The sequence below is a fragment of the Cavia porcellus genome, unplaced genomic scaffold, assembly GCF_034190915.1.
Source record: "Cavia porcellus strain 051 isolate PalLab524CR breed Dunkin Hartley unplaced genomic scaffold, mCavPor4.1 scaffold_15, whole genome shotgun sequence".
In the NCBI taxonomy this organism is placed as follows: Eukaryota; Metazoa; Chordata; class Mammalia; order Rodentia; family Caviidae; genus Cavia; species Cavia porcellus.
This window is the reverse complement of record NW_026947498.1, coordinates 74,309,284-74,327,035: the sequence shown is the minus strand read 5'-3', so window position 1 is coordinate 74,327,035 and position 17,752 is coordinate 74,309,284. Positions and strand designations below refer to the sequence as shown.

The window sequence follows — 17,752 nt, the reverse complement described above, 5'->3', positions numbered from 1 at the left end:
CATCTAGAAAGAGCCCAGCCTGCATTTGGTGTTCTTCCTCCGAGGCAGTATTACTGAGCCTTTCTTGTGCCAGCCTGCCCAAGAAGTACAACTGTGACAAAATGATCTGCCTCTGGTGTAATGCCTGCCAGCAGCCCTGTGCGGTCAACTGCAGCAGGATGCACAACTCTACCTCAAGAAGGTCAAGCAAAATTCTGTCATCTCATCCTTCTCTAGAAGAGTACCTCTTGCACAAGCAAATGGCTTTTGGACCTTGATAAAATTTACCTTAGTTGACTGAGTGAAAAAACTCTTGATAAAAACTATAAATTCTTGGGCTGGGGATTTAGCTTAGGGGCATAAATGCCTGCCTGGCAAGTGTGAGGTCATGAGTTCGATCTCTGGTACCAAAAAACAAAAACACTATAAATTCTTCCCTCAGAAAAATGAAGGCACATAATTTGATATAAAACGCACAGGAATTCATAAACATCTGTTTTATACCCTTTTCTGAGCTGCTGCCAGTCTGGGATAAAGGAAGACTGGGTGTTTAGGACAGGCCTGCTACCTTTTTAAGTAATTATGTTATGTAAACTAGAATTTAGAAATCACATTAGTATGGGATAATACAAACCACCTATCATTTCCTATTTTCTCAGTACCTCGGGATATAGACCTATGGAATTTAGGCAAAGAACTCTAAAGGAGGGGGAAAAAGATACTACTATAGATGAACAGTGGGGTTGGGGATTTAGCTCAGTGGCGTAAGCGCCTGCCTTGCTGGTGTGCGGTCGTGAGTTCAATCCCTGGTACTGATAAAAAAGAAAAAAGACAAAAAAAAAAAAAAAAGATGAACAGTGATCCAAAGTCAAAAGCCAAGGGAAGGCAGATTTTATCAGCTGAGGCCAAAAGATCCTTGAAATAAGCTAAGTGATATATAGTATAATGAAAAGACCCTGTGATCAAACAGAATTGGCTCACCTTATTACTAATGAATCAGAGTGTGTGGTCACCGATTCAATCTCTTTACCTGTAAACTACCTCAGAGCATCGTTCAGGGCATTAAACAAGGTAATGTTCATAACGGAACTTACCAAACACCCCATTTTGGTATGAATAGAGTGTTAAGATAAACAGAATAGGACAGAGTCCATGACCAAGGCAAAGAGAAACTTCTCTGATTCCAAAGCAACTGTATGAAGTGGAGAATACTACACTTGAAGTTTTATCGTAATTTGCTACTAACATTTGCTAGCAGCCACTAATAATATGTACTCTTATACAAATCTGGTTTTTAAATTTTATTTATTTATTTATTTTTTAATTTAAAAGGAAAAAGAAAAAAAAGCAGAACAAAACAAAACAGTGTAAGGGTACAAGTAATACAGAACTACAACAAAACAAAACAACAACAAAAAAAACCAGTAAGCTATCACCACTAGTTAATAGATTACACGCTATCATCTTAGAAACGGTATTTCAGGTCACAGGATCAAAGCATACAAAGTAAACATTCAAACAGTGAGACTGCAAATAGTTGTGTTCAGTAATCCAATCAAAAATATTAATATGGTCATCTATTTAACAAAATCTTTTTTTTTAGATTAACCTTAAATGGCACTAATTGAAAATTTGTTAAGACAGAAATTCAACATCTCATAAAATGAGAGGTACTGGTGTGAGATCTGCCCAGCTTACATAACAAATTCAAGCACAGTTTGAAGTGCACCTTGTTTCAAAAAATAATAATAATAATAAAAAAAAAAGATTTAGAGAACTGATATTCATAATTACAGCAATTCCACAGTAAGAATTTACTAGATGTTTATTTTGTACCAGTCACTTTTCATGTAATTCCTCTAACAATTTTATAAGAAACATACTACTTCTATTAGGACAAAGTATTAAACTTGTCAAGAAAATTGAACAAGAAAACTGAAGCTACACCATGAACCAAGGTCTATCCAATTCTAGAACCCTCATTTTATAAATATATATATACTTTTTTGGGGGGAGGGAGGATATTACTTTGTAGTTCAGGTTGGCCTTAAACTCATGGCAATCCTCCTGCGTCAGCCTCTCAAATGCTGAGGTTACTGGGGTGCATCACCACACTCAACCCTCATATTTTTATCAATCACTGTTTCTTCACCATTTGACATATCCGAATTTATTCATTTTAAGCCCATATATTAGAATATGACACACTGCTGAAATACATTTTAAGATGTTATAGCTAGGAAGCATAAATAGATTTAATGTGTTTAATATTTTATTTAAAACTTAAGCAATTTGAATTTTAAATGACAGTTAAATACCAGATGACATCTTTTCTACATAGTAACATCTAAATTCCAGGTCTAAGGGGAAAACATTTAAGAAATGTTAATTATGAGCTCTCCTGATTATACCTAGTGCCGGTCTCCCCAGCCTACCTCCACTGACCAGACTAAAACAAACATGTCCTAGCATTGCAAGAACAATAACCATTACTAGAGAACAAATTTCTTATCTCAAGTTGATTATATTTAAGCCAAGAAATTGTGGTTGCTAAAAAAGAAAACTCCGTGTTTCTCTTCTAGGGCATAAAAATATACATTATTTATTTAAAACTCTAGAAGGAGATACAGTAGCTTTAAATAAATTAAAACTAACTTAAATGCTGTGTTTTAAGAAGTATCATGACAAAATATTTTGAATATTCATGTTCAATTGTCAAGTCTTACACATAGAAGGGAGAAAACAGGACGAAAATACAGAAACTAGATTTTTCTAACTATAGTCAACTTTGTAAACTTCACTTAGCAAGTGAAGTATAAGCATCTTACATACTAGCTGCACAAAAAGTAATCCCCGAAAAATCTGAAAATGAAAGAAAATATGTATCTCAAGTTGGTGGCACAGCCACACACAAAACTGTTCTAAGGGATTTCAAAACCCTATAATTTGCAAGATCTCTCTAAAGGTATATACCCTAAGGGCAAAAAGAAACAAACAGAACACCACAACTGGAGCTCCAGAGTTATATAATGAAAATGGCCTGAGACGAATCCTGACTCAACCACTCAACTGTCTGACGAAGCAAGGTGTGAAACTTCCTTAGACACAATTTTCTCATTTGTGAGCAAGATGTTATTAGTCCTGTGCCTACTGTATAGGTAAGAGAAGATCAGATAGCCGAACAAGTTTAAAATAGTACCTGCAGGCTGAGGATACAGCTCAGCAGCACAAGCGCCTACCTGGCAAGTGCGAGGTTGTGAGTTTAATCCCTGGTACCACAAACAAAAGGACCCAACCTATAGGACATGGTGGCACACAACTATAACCCCAACACTCTGAGAAGCTAAGGCAGGAGGATCAAAAGTTCAAGTGCTACCCAAGCAATTTAGTAAGATACTGTCTGAAAAACAAAACCAAAAACAACCAACATTCCGGCACTATAGGTCAGTGTAAAGACTTTGGGTTCAATCCCCAGTAACAAGGGGGATCAAAAAGAAAAACAAAACAAAGAAATTTAGGCTCAAACAGCAAAAGTGGGACAACATGAATGTCAAAAATAATAACAGCAAGATACTCTAATATTTCAGGTATGTTTAAAATGATGAGTACAAGGTATAAATTCTCTATGATGAATATTATCATTATGTGTAGCTAAAATGTACCAATAAACATTTAAAAACTGCAAAAACAAAAAACCTTATGAATACACAGTATTAATAATACTTTAGTGATTAACTCTGGAGGTTGCTAAGTTACAAAGCTATTATTTGGAAAAAAGGTAAATAGGAAAGGAAAATAAGTACTTTTCTCATCTTCTGTATTCAAAATGTGTCCTAGAGTAGCCAAATAATAAATGAAAGACTGTTCCAAACTGGTAAGTGATAAAATTTCATCATTTCACAAGCATGAAGGAGAAAAATGGATGTAGGCCAATGACTCTTAGTGGTCTGAGAATTTGCAAAGCCCTTTCAATTCTTTTAGTGGCAAGGTGAGGTCTTTCCTTTTCCATCTACATTATCTATGTAAGACCAGCTTTTCTGTATCATCTACAACCAAAACAACATATTACAACAAAGGCAGAAGCAGTTATGAAAAAACAGCTCTCCTTTATGAAGTCAGATACTAAAGAAATTTTAAAAATGTAATCGTCCCTTTAAAAAAGCTTTGTAAACCCAGTTACTTTTCAGTAAAAATCACGTTATTGGACTGGAGATTTAAATCAGCAACACAAGTGCCTGCATGGCATGTGCAAGGTCACTAAGTTCAATCCCTAGTACAAATGAAAAAACCCTTATTATTTACATTGACAGAACTTTTTATGTTTAAATTAAATAATTTTTCCTCCTTTTAACTTCAAATATATTAAATCTTGACAGGCACAGTGCCCATAAACAAGAGCTTTTTGGGACCTACAAGTTTTAAGATCTTAAAGTTTGATCCTGGGTGCCCTATGCAGTGAATATTAACAGCTGCTTATCACATAGAGACAGACACTATAAAACTCAATGAAATAGGGGCTGGGGATTTAGCTCAGCGGCATAAGCGCCTGCCTTGCAAGCAGGCAGTCGTGAGTTCGATCCCCGATACCGATAAAAAGGAAAAAGACAAAACAAAACAACCAACAAAAAAACCAAAAAACAACTCAATGAAATATAGTACATTTCTAACCTTTAAAATTCACAGAGTAGGCACTCTATGACACATCTCTTCAACAAGTACACTACACATATAAACATGAGAAGGAGAGACAAGTTATGAAGACTCAAACTTAGCAAATCCAACATATAGCCCTGATAAGATCAAACACACTGGTGGGCTACAGAGTGAACCCATGGCCTTGCGCTGGCTACTTTTAGACTCTACCACCAGTTCCTTCAAATGGAACATTTTAAGCTAACAGTTTGATAAAACGCAAAGGGAGTCCATAGTTCTATTTTGCTGTAATTGGAATTTTTTTGGAGACACAGTCTCACTATGTAGTTCAGGCTGGCCTTCAACTCACTATGTAGCCCAGGCTGGTCTTGAACTCATGCCCATTTTCCCGCCTCGGTTTCCCAAGTGGTAGGAGCCATGTACCACAACACCTGGCTGTGATTGGAATTTTTCATACTAAAATTTAAAAAAAAGCAAAAAAACCCCCATTCAATCTGTATCTTCCACTTCCCATACCATTAAATAAAAAACAAAAAGGCATTCTAAAAATCATTCACGGGGGCTGGGGATTTAGCACAGCGGCATAAGCACCTGCCTTGCAAGCAGGCGGTCGAGTTTGATCCCCGGTACCGATAAAAAGGAAAAAGACAATAAATAAATAAATAAAAATCATTCACATGGGGAAACGGGTTCAAAAGATAAATCTAGCACACATGAGACTCTGGAATCAGAAGAATTCTAAAGAAAAATGGGGTCGCTAGTTCCATGATCCTCTATAATTAAAGTGAACATATAATTTATGATCCGAACTAGGACATTTCTTGAGAGTGAAAAGGGGTGCTATTACTAATTATGACAGAATAGCAGGCGTAAACACAGAACTGTCCTAGGAAAACTAAGACATATGATTACTATTTATTAAAAATTAATTTTTATAAAAGACACAACTCAATCCTTGAATATTTTCCACAGAAACCTATTAGTGGTGTTACTGAGTAAAGAAAAATTAAGGTATGCTTAAAAAATTACTTTTCGGGCTAGGGATTCAGCTTAGCGATGTAAGCGCCTACTTGGCAAATGCGAGGTCATGAGTTCAAACAAACCCTGGCACACACACACACACACACACACACACACACACAAAGAAATTTTCACATGAGTTTGATTCCCAGAACCAAAAACAAAGCAAAACCCCCAAAACTATTTTTCATCTATTAGCTAGCAGTTATTTCATAAATAAAAATATGTCTACTTCTCTTCTAGCTGGTCAGTGTACAACACAAACTCCAGCATTCGAATTTCATACCAATTGTCCATGATAAACTATAAAAGGTTGTATACCTACTCTGAACCTTGCTTCTCTAAGAAACACATTATATTCTCAGGGGAATCCACACCTGGCATAGCAGGCTCTGTCTCAATTCATGAACAGATAGATATATTATTCCAAGCAAGAACACTTTAAATATTAATGGCTTAAAGCTTAAATAAGGAAGAATGAGGTAAAAAAATTTGGGTCAGGTTGACTAAGCACAAGATTTCAAAGTGAGATTGGAGGTTTGCTTTACTGCCTACTTGTCCTAAGTGTTATGGCTTTAGTAACTTCTAAACTCTATAGATGTTAGCATAATTTTCATTTTGGGGGTTTTAAATAAAGGTTTGATTATAGTACACCTTATATAATATGCCATCAACTCTGTAATCCCAGCACTCTGGAGGTTGAAGCAGGAGATTACAGCAAGTTTGGGGGTAGCCTGGGCTACAAAGTGAGTTCAAGGCCAGCCTGAAATAGATGGTGAAACCATGTTTCAAAATACAAACACCCAAGAAACAGTAACATAAGGTGTAATTAATAAGGTAACTACTTGTTAAGTCTTCAAGTATTTTTTTAAAAAGGCTTTTAAATGAATAGTTTTTCAATAAAAGTAGTTTAGAGGGCATGGCAGCACATGCCTATAATTCCAGTACTCTAGGAAGGCTGTGGCAGGAGGATCACAAATTTAAACTCTGAGCAGGCAGTTTTGTGAAACCTAACCTTAAATTTGAAAAGTTAAAAAGGGCTAGAGGTAGCTCAGTGACAAGGACCTGAGTTCAATCACTACTAATGAGTATAGGACAGTCCAAATATGACCCTACAAATTTTAGTCTCATCCTAAAATATGCATTGATAGCAAGGCACATGGCATACGCCTGTAATTTCAGCACTTGCGAGGCTAAGGCATGAGGATCACTTGAACATGAGTTCAAGGCCAGCCAGAATTGCAGAGACCTTGCTTCAAAATAGAAAGAAAGAAAGAAAGAAAGAAAGAAAAAAGCACTGATATTAACACATTCCTGTTTTGTACTACTACTAAGCTAGTGATTTTAAATAATGATATTCTGGAAAGAAAACAACAAGGCAATATGGGCAGGTGCCATACACCAGTAATCCCCAAACTGGGGGATGAAAACAGAACTGAAGTTCTAGACCAGCTTGGGATACGTAGGGAGCCTGTCTCAAAAAACCAGGGGGGTGGGGTGCTTTTTGTTCTACTCTAAATATTACCACACTAAACACATTTATTTTTTAAATAATCATCTCTAATAGTGACTCTTCCTTTGTACCTGCGTTCTCTTACAAAACAAGATGACCTTCAACACTCCACAATAAAGGAAACTGTAACATAAATGCAGAGGCAGTCTAATTGCCAACAGGTGCTTCCAGGTTTTTCCTCATAAGTAAAATATTCCTTGGATAACCAGAATGCCTACACAGTTATTAACTGTAGATCATCTTCTTCCACAACATCTGTGAAAGTATAAATTGTATGTGTTGTGGCATGTACAGAAGTCAGTAACAGAAGCAGAAATTTTCAAAATGGCTAAAAAAAAAAAAAATCCCATGGAGACAAGAGTAGGGGTGAAGGTCTCAAAACAAAAATATTAGATAAATGGGTACAGTTATAGTAAAATGAAATCCTCAGGATGTGTTAAAATACCTCATTCTAGAACATCTTAACCAGATCACACTAAGAGTTATGAAACAATCGTCATACAATATACAGCAGTCACATATCTTACATAGTTACTGTCCGAGTCTTTTAGGAGTAGGGAGCAGAAAAAGCATTAGAAATCAACAATAAAAATAAAACAACTTGTTTTGGTGGGTACTGTTACATAAAAAGAACCTATTGCTTGAAGAACAATATACACAGCTTAAACACAGAACCCAGAGCCCTGAAAATTTTATATTCAAAGAGCTAATTAACTTTAGCACTACTAAGGTGGAGGGGCTACATATATAAAGGTTTAAATTTTAAATCTTATTTTAGTCGTAAATGCAAGTTACACAAATTAGTAATTTCCAGCAAAAGTTGCAAATATTATTCAAAAAGGGATTCCATCTTTTTTCGAGCTAATTATACACTGGAATCTGGTGGTAGTAACGGTGTGATCAGCCAATGAAAATCAAGTATGCTTAAACCATTTCTATAAAGCTAAGAATCTGAAGAGAGTAGAGGGCACCAAAGTTATACAATCTCTATCACTCTAGACTTTTAAAAAAAGAGGCTAAATTAGTTTCATGTTTAAATAAATGTTAACACATCTACAACCTAGCCTTAATAAAAACCATGTTAGCCCATCCAATTTCCCCCTCTGTCCTAGTTTCTTCTTTGCTGGGAAGAGGCGTAGTGGGATAATAATAGCAGGAAATAAGGTGGAGCAGCTGCACAGGCAAGACGAGGCTGTGTCTGTGCTTCACCCCTCTTCTAGCCACTGCTGCTTAGGTCCTACTGAAAATCACATTAGCTGTTTGGGGAGACATAAACTATTAGGACCTTTGGGACCAAGATGCGGTTCAGTATTCTTTCTCACTATGCCAGGAACTTTCAGGGCCTTTAGCAAAATTCAGTGAACAGAAACAACAGAAGCCATGCTGAAGAGATTTTTAATTATTTTGGAAGGGGGTGGACACAAAGGATGTTTACCCTAATGTTGGCAATAACTGGCACAGAAACTTGGGCTTGACTACATGGCTTTTTAATTCCACAAATCATATGGAAATAATCCATAAAAAGTGACTAAATTTCTGCGGTAATATATACTGTAGCTCCTTAAACTTTAAGTTAATGCTGTTGCTATTTTACTGATAAAGAGACTTCTAACTATGGCAGTGATACTTAGTTATTCAAATTTCCCTTTTCAGGTCAAGACAGTACTCTCCTGTAACTGTCAAGATTGTTATACTTTTAAAAACATCATGTCTTTCTTTTATAGACAGACATGACAACAAAACAAAAAACCAAAGACTTGGTCAGATTTGCTTAATAGTAATATGTATTCAAGGCAGTATTTTGGTTATCTTGTTAGGTTAGAGTAATCTCTTTGCTAATTTGTAAACAGAAATCATCATTCCAGTTTTCTTTGCTGTTTTATGCAATATGAACAAAATGGAAAATCTTAAAGTTAGTTTAACATTGCAACACAGGTGATACTCCATTCAAGCAACAGATTGTTCTTGGAAAAGTTCAATTATTTGTAAAAACCAAAAAGAACCTCATCCTACATTGCCTTACAAAGGAGGAACCCCTTGCAAACCAAATAATTGCTATCTAATTTGTCTGTGCCTGCCCATTCTTTATGGTACCATTTGATATTTACTTTAAAAATAAAAATACTGTTCAGGACACTGATCTGTAACCTTTTAATAAAAACTTTTAAAGAAACAGGAACCCAAATATATTGAAGTATTTCATGATTTTACTTTAAAGTTACACACCTCCTCTACCTCAAGATCTGTGTGACGTCTACTAACTTGGATGTAACCTTTCCACCTTCAGGCAGGCACAAGCACAAAGCGAAGGCGGCAGAACCAAAAGGTGAAGAACCGAGCTCCAGGAGATACGGATGAGGCCGAAACCATATGTAGCCTTCCTCAAGCATCTTACAGGATGGAGACCCGAGACTAAGTGCTGGATGTACTCCCCTATCTCACTGAAATGAACATTTAGTTGACAACATGCTAGTAATTCACATAAAACAAAACTATTCCACATGTGGCCTAATCCCAACCCAAAGAAAGACACTATGTACTAGAATATGAATTTAACCTGGATAGAACATTCTTCTTCATTTCTTAATAGAATTCAATTGGCAAATGCTACTTAGGAGGCAACTTGTATTTAGGAAGGTGAAAATCATAGGACTTATTTTAACAGAACTTTAGTTATTTGTTTTTCCTTGGAAGAGAAGATGGATCCCCACCAGATCACTCTAGGATAGTTTAACGGTATATGGCTGGCATAAATTCAATGCTCCAGTGGGAACTGAAATGATTTCTTTAATTGTATGTCAAATAGAATAACCTAGCCGGAAAAAGAATCCCCCCTCGGCTTCTGGCCCACCTCCCGCCCCTCCCCCACCGGCACCGCCTCCCGCTGCGCGCAGAGCCCTTTGTCCTGCCCCGCACTTCTCGAGCTGTTTGGCCATATTGACAGGCCTACTGGAGGCATAATCAGGGAGTCAGGCTGACATCCGCAGCTGGCAATTTGAAACAAAAATCTTCCTTTTCTACTCAGACCAAACCCTACTGCAGGTCTGTGGCTACTCCCATGCGACCATCTGTTTTTCAAACAGCAGTAAGGAATTCACCATTCAAAAACTCGATTGCCCTGATAGAGACCCATAATGTATGAATTCCTATAGCTACTGCTTTGTGATTGTAATACAGGCCAAAGGTAGCCCCGGCTCTGAGTGTGTACAGGTAACTAACAAGAGTAAGAAAATAATTATTTCTCCAATCTCAGTGAAAACTTTGGGAATCCTCATACTACAGGACAGAAGAGCACAGAAGAGATGAAGCTACAGACACATGCATCAAGTGAAACTGTCCTGTAATCTTGTGTTTTTTAGAATACTAAGATTCCAAAAAGCATGAAATTCGCTTTTCTTTCACATCAAAGACAATGATTTGCTGTACTAAGGTATTCATCAAATAAATGTGACAGAAAAAACAAGGCAGGATGGATTAGAAATCCTTTGCTCTGAAAGGGCACATCTAAAGTAATAGACTGAGACTTAGTTGTTCTTTTTTTTTCATGCCATAGGCCCCTTCAGTAAGTACGATGAATAGATAGATGAGACTTCTCTCAGATGATACTCAAACAATGCCAACTTTCAAAGTTATCGTGGGCAGCCTTAACCCAACTTATATAACAGACAATTCAGATAAGGAAAGGAAATGCTACTTTGCCTTTCATGACCTTCCCTGAATTTTAATCAATCATTACATCAAGTTAAAGGTCACAAGGCCATTTTACCTTGAATTTTGAAATCCTTGGCTGTAAGGAATGGTATTAATTCCTGTCCATCATAGGTACATTACACTTATTTTCTATGGAATAAAGATATTTCAAATCTAATTATAAACGACTACCAGTTGTACTACTATATACACGTTCTCTCACACATTTTAGAGTCAAACTTTTTTACATCTTATGTAAAACATATCTATCAAGAAATCTTAGTTTTCAAGCTAGGCATGGTGGCACATGCCTGTACCAATCCTGACACTTTGGGAGTCTGGGGGAGGAGGAATGCAAATTCCAGCCCAGCCTAGGCAATTTAGTAAGACTCTGCCTCCAAAAAAAACAAAACAAAACCTAATAACAACAACAACAACAATAACAAAACAGGTGGGCTGCAGCTCAGTGAGAAGGCTGTGGGTTCAATATTCCAGTACCACCAAAAAAGGAATTTTAGCTTTAGTTTTCAGCCAAACACAGTGGCACAAACCTGTAACCCCAGTGGGAGGCTATACAAGGAAAATTCACAATTCTAGCCCACCTTGGGCAATGTAGTGAAACCCTGTCTCAAAAAAAAAGGGCTGGGGGTGTAATTTAGTGTGAAAGCAGGCCCTGAATTTAACATCCCCCCCAAAAGTTTTCAAAACCTGAAATACAATTTTTATGAACAAAAAGTACTACTGGGCCTTCTAATATCAAATTAAACTCATAAATGACTATGGTTCAACCAAGGTAATAAAAAAAGTTTTCATTCATGACCCAGTATCTCACAGATAAGATGTGCCCAATAATTACTGACTTGTTAAGTTTGGCCTAACATTTTCCAAGTTATTTCAGTACAAAGAAGTAATGCAAGAATGGCAATCTGTATAACTGTATTTTGTATATTTTCCTATCCAAAGGTAAAAATGAAACAGTCACTCATCTCAAAGCACCAGAATAATTTCAGAAAGTATGTAAGTACTTGGACACAAGACACCATCAAAAAACATGGAAATTTTAAGTATGTGAATTCCATAAATCCTTGTATGAGCCCTCAGAACGATAGTGACCACAATGAACTCCAAAAACTGGGAAACAAATGAAAAGGCAAGTATTTTATAACTTTCACATTATACAGAATACTTTTAGATACAGAATAGATACTAGAAACTATATGAAAAAGTACATAAAACAGTCAATGTAAGTAAAATATCTATTATGGCATCTTATACATGTAACAATAAGACTCAAAACCCACCTAAAATATTACCCCTGAAAAATTGTTTTATAGGTCTGCATTTAGCACTGATAACATGAGCCATAACTGTGAATGACAAAATACTCACTTTTTGCTTCCCTGCCATACATGTCAGAATCACACTTCAAATTATAGATGGTATGTGGAATTTAAGTACATTTATACAAAATTGAACAAATCTAAATCTGAGAGTGAAAAAAAGGAGTAGTTTGCAAGGGTCTCAGAAGGAAAAAAAATGTGGGCATGTGTTAAATTCTTTGTGTAATTGGTGGTGTATTTGGGTGGTGGGCCTCCTGATAGCTACACACTCAACTGACTGTTCTGCTCATTTGGAGATCATCAGTCTGTTCAGCAATTATGGGGGAGGGGAAACCACATGAGGGACTCAGGCTATGTGCTCAATATCCTTAATTTCTAAATATTCCTTCAGGGTTACCCTATATGTCAGGTAGATTATGGCTTAAGATACATCCTAGAAGACTATTTTCAACATGAATGTATCGAATTTATAGGTAAAACACCCCCCCCAAAAAAAAAACCCTACAAAAACCAAACCAAACCAAAAACCCCAGAGATGCCTATATACTAATATATTAAGAAAACATTTGTATTTACAAGTAACTACAGAAAGGGTAGCTCTTATTAGAGCTTAACATTGCAAGTTTAGTAAAATGGGTAGCAAAACATCTATTTCAGTAAGTCAAATATGGACTAATCAATGCAAGGAGACATAAATAAAAATTGACCCAATATTTAAAGGATCAAAACATGTCAGCTGTAGAAAATAAAACAAAACCCGATTTTCCTTCTATTGTGGTTTTCAGAAAAATATTTAAATTCTAATTACTTTGGTTTTAAATGGATTTTTTAAAAAAAATCTAAATTTTTACTATCCAAGCACAAATCATAAAAAACTGCTAAAAACTAAAATCAATCAACCCAAAACAAAAGTCTTTATGATCCAATCTCCAAATGCTGATAACCATTAATGAATAAAAGGTTATGAATTGCTAATTCTCATCTCCCCATCAATAAAAGGCAAACCAGCTCAACAGTGAAAATTCCCAGGAAAGCAAGGGTTCTTCTTAGTCCTGAAGCAGTCACACTGCCTAAGTGCAGCTCCCTGCAGCCAACAGCATTAATGGACGCTGCACTGCTGTCCTTCCCTGGAGACAGCAGCCAGCACTACTCAAGCTTCTCACGTAGCAACCAGAGCTCCAGAGCCAGCAGCTGCTGCTGCCTTGTATACTCACCCCTGTGATCCAACACAGGAACAACCTCCTCTTTACCCCACCCCCACTTCTTACACTTTTTTTTTTAAGGGGGGGGAGGAGTACTCCAACCTAGAAGGGCATAAAATGCTGCTCTTAGGGCAAAACAATTTTAAAGCCATCTTTTTAAATTGAGTTTTTTTATTAGAAAAAATCAACACTTGCCAATTCCAAATATTCGTTTTAATTAAGCCAGCAATTTAGGAGCAAGGATTAAGCTGTAGTTTTCGTAAGGCCGATTTTCCAAGCACTCAACAGTCGAATTCAAATTTGCAGCTAGGCAGCCTGTGCCATTTCCTACCGAAGAGTGTAATACATTTTTCTACACATAATAACAGTCTGAGTTAACCTTAAAGACTCTAATCCCATAACAGGTCAGAATGTTTGCTTACAGAAGAGAATTAATGATTCTCTTGCGAATGCTTGAAGAAAACCAAGATTTCCTGTGTCCTCCAAAGGGCCCGCAAACCCCTGATGTATTTTCTGCCTTAGTCCTAGCTCAGATTGCACACATCTAAAATTACCCCCTATAACTTTCTTCTGAGTGACCTAAAAACACTATTAACGTAAAATTAATCATCAAAAATACTTTCTCCCAAATTCAGGGCACACAGATACTCTCTCCTTTAAAGCTCTTAACACACAACTCATTGCTGGATCCTCCACAATCAAAAGTACACCTATAAAACATACCCAAGGGAGAAACATAAATGTGACCTTGGTCACAAAATCAACTTTAGTCAAGGATAAAGGAAATCAGCAGTAGTGTGAGCAAAGAAAAACTGGAGAACGAACTCAGGTATAGACAAAGCACAGTGAGACCAGAGCTCAGGGCAAGAAGTGAGTTACTGGTGAACACATTGCACAAGTAACATGAGAAAGCAGAAAATGCAGGTCATACACGCACCCCTGACCCAGACCAGCAGAGCTGGCTGCAGCATCAATATCCAACAGAAAGACGAGCACAAGGCTCTACAGAATAAATTAGCATAGAGGGGGCTTTCCCAGCCGTTAAAAACTTTCCCTTCTCACGCAATTTATCTATTTAAACCAGGGTTTTTTCCTATCCCTGTTGACTTCACATTTTGCGTTGCACGCAGAGGACGAAAGAATTCATAAAGTGTGTATTTTTCTGCCTTGAAAAACGTTCTCAAAAGATCGTTTTCCACGCCCAAGGCATGGAAAACACCAAAATCTGGCTTAACTCCATGTTGTATCCCTACAGATTCGTGGGGAAGATCTCAGATATCCGGGGGCATTCGCCATAGGGAGCCCAAGAATGTGAGGTGGGGGTGGCGAAGGTAATGTCTTCAGTGTGGGAAAGGAAGCAGCCATCTGAGAAGGCGACTCGAGAACGAGAGAAGGCGTCCTGAAGATCATGGGAGAGGATCGGAACCATCAGAGTTGTTTCAAGGCCGCAGTTACGGGGGTACCGGAACAGAAAGGAGTGTGCCCGTGTGTTTTCGGGGAGGGAGCGCGAGGCCTACCCTCCAGGCAAAGGTGAACGTGGAGCAGGCAGTTCCCAGGGTGGGGAGGCGTGGGGGAAGGGAGCGTCCTGCACTGGAAAGGCACCAAAGGGGAGTGGGATCGGCTCTATCGGGGTGGGTGGGGGGGCTCTGCCGGAGAGAGGCGACAGCGTGTAGGGGTGCGATGGGCGCTATTCTCCTGCCGAGCCCCGGAGGACCGGGCCCGCGCCCTGAGGACGCGAGCGCCGGCAGAGTGACGAGGTGACCCTTCCTTCTTTCCCGGGGCCCGATGTGAGGGTCGGGTCTCCTTCCTGTCGGACCCTTACCTTGTCCCAGGCGCGGCCGGGGCCTGGGCCCGGGCTGCGGTGCACGGCACTCCCGGGAAGCAGCAAGACTCGAGTTAGGCCCAACGCGGCGCCACGGCGTTTCCTGGCCGGGAATGGCCCGAACCCGTGTGGTGGGGGTGGGGGACAGAAAGGCGGAGCGAGCCGAAGGCGGGGAGGGGGAAGGGCCAGGGAGGGAAGGGGCCGGCGCTACTGTGTTGGCGGACTGGCGGGACTGGGGCTGCGTGAGTCTCTGAGCGCAGGCGGGCGTCGGCCGCCCCTCCCCCGGCAGCGGCGGCGGCGGCGGCAGCGGCGGGGGCGGCAGCAGCAGCTCACTCACCCCGCTGCCGGAGCGGAAACGCCACTGACCGCACGGGGATTCCCAGCGCCGGCGCCAGGGGCACCCGGGACACGCCCCCTCCCGCCGCGTGATTGGCCTCTCCGCCCACTGCCCCGTACTAGTTGGCCAGCTCGCCGCCAATCAGCGGAAGCCGCCCGGGCTGCCTAGAGAAGAGGCTGTGCTCTGGGGCTGCGGCTCCTCAGAGAGCCTCGGCTAGGTAGGGGAGCGGAGCTCTGGTGGGAGGGAGGTCCGGTGGCCTGGGGGAGGGGTGGCTGAGGTGGACCGACTGTCGCTGGGAGTCGCCTTCTCCAGCGGGATGTCGGAATAGAACGATTTCACTATATGAACGGGAACTGGGATGGTCGGATAGGAGCGGAAGGGCGGGAAGCCCTGCGGCAACCGGAGGGGGAGGGAGAAGGGAATGGAAAAGGCTCGAAGTCGGACGGCCATTGCTCCTACGGAGGGAGGGGCGCTTCCGGCCTCACCTCTAGACGCTGATTGGCCATTTCTCCTCCCGCCGTATGTGAAAACACAAATGGCGTATTTTGGTTGGAGTAAAGTGCCTGTCAGTTACAGCCTTGGGAGTGCGCAGCCGCCTGGCGACTCGCGCGGCCTCCTGAGTAGGGCGGGCGGGTAGGTGGGGTGAGGGCCGGTCGTGCGGGTGCGGTCAGCCACCGCGGGGGAGGGGAGGTCAGTGAAAGTGGCTCCCGCGCGGGCGTCTTCTCACCCGCCCCTGCCTTTGGGGGAGTCGGTTTGCCCGCCGTCTGTTAGGTTCTGGCGTCTGATTGGCTGCTGTGTCCTGTGGAATGGGTTCTTGCTATTGGCTCGGGTCCTAAATGAGCGAAACCACTTTGGAGGCCCGTCGGGGGTGGCGGGAGGCGGGCATTGGTTGGGTCCTCCCGGAGGCCCTGAGCTGCAGTGTCTGGCCCCGCGCCCGAGCGCAACGTGGCAGGAAGCGCGCGCCGGTGGTGGGGGCGGGCTGTCGGTTTAGGCTTCAGGGTGTTGGCTGCCGCGACTCCGCCCCGGTTCCCTACCTCTGAAAGGGCAGGAGCTGCCGGACCCGCTCCAGGCAAGCCCTGGAGGTGGGAAAGACACGGTGGTCTGGCCGCTTTGGGGCGCCTGTTCTCTAAAACCGCGCTAGCTGCAGTCCTGAGCCCTGCAGTGTAGGGGGCGGAGAGACGGCCGCACCCTTCTCGGCGCGGGGGCGGGGGGAGGGGGAGGAGTGCCGCAATACCTTTCTGGGAGTTTTTTGCTGCCTTCAGCCCTCTTAAGGACCGCCCTGGGTCTAGAAGAATCCCTCCCCTCCCCCTCCGTGATATCATCGCTGTCTCCGTGTCGATTCATTTCTCGATTATGGGCGGGATTCTTAGACCAGACTTAAAGGCTAACCTACTGCCTGGGCGTTGTCCTGTTGGAATGGAGCAGGTGTAAATTTTGAGGGGCAGAATTGGAATTGAGTTTGTGTCAGAAGGTAATTATAGAGGCTGAGGAGTGAAGTAGGGGCTAGGCAATCACGTGTGGTTAGCTTTACGAAGCGACAGTGTGGGTTATTAATACTTAAGCATTATTTTTGGAGCGTTTTTCCTGGAAATAGATTAAAGGTATGACTGACTTTTATATTCACCCCACTTGAATTTTGTTATACCACCGAAGTACAGTATGGCACCTCACACTGTCATAAAATTTTAGCCTTTGCTTCAAAACACTGTGCTTTTCTCCCACCACTTTCCTCCTGTTCCCTCTGCGTCCTTCCAAGCAGGGATTTTAGCAACTCATATTGTGGTTCCATTTTCCAAGTGTTACTTGCTCATCCAGTCCCCAGACATGCCACTGGCTTTCTTCCTCCTGATCTCGAGTATGCCTGGTGAGTCATGAAACCAGACAGATTGGTTCCACCAGAAATTTAGCCTGAACTGAGGCCTGTAACTTAGAAGTACTTTTATTCCTCCATAATGTACTTTCTCGGATATTTGCCTTGATTTTCTTTATCTTTTCTCAGCTGGTATTCTTCCCTTGGGCCTGCCTAGTCACAATCCAGATAACTTTGATTACTGATCTCTTATCACCCGTTTTCCTTTGAACGCTTCTCATTGCATCCCTTTATTTCTGTTCTCACCAGTTAGTAATTGAACTAAGTTGCTTATATAATAGCTTCTCAGCTTATCTCTGCCTTCACTATTATTTTCTGATACATCC

General features: G+C 40.8%; 1 protein-coding gene across 19 annotated transcripts in view; it reads right to left on the bottom strand.

The window, feature by feature from the left end:
- The window catches only part of Setd5 (SET domain containing 5), a 74,468-nt gene extending 59,066 nt beyond the window's left edge, over positions 1 to 15,402 (bottom strand). For all 19 annotated transcript variants that reach the window (XM_063225194.1, XM_063225201.1, XM_063225200.1 and 16 more), the window contains exon 1: positions 15,220 to 15,402. The gene's annotated coding sequence lies outside the window, so the exon portion shown is untranslated. The remainder of the gene's footprint in view (positions 1 to 15,219) is intronic.
- Positions 15,403 to 17,752: the final 2,350 nt, after the last annotated feature.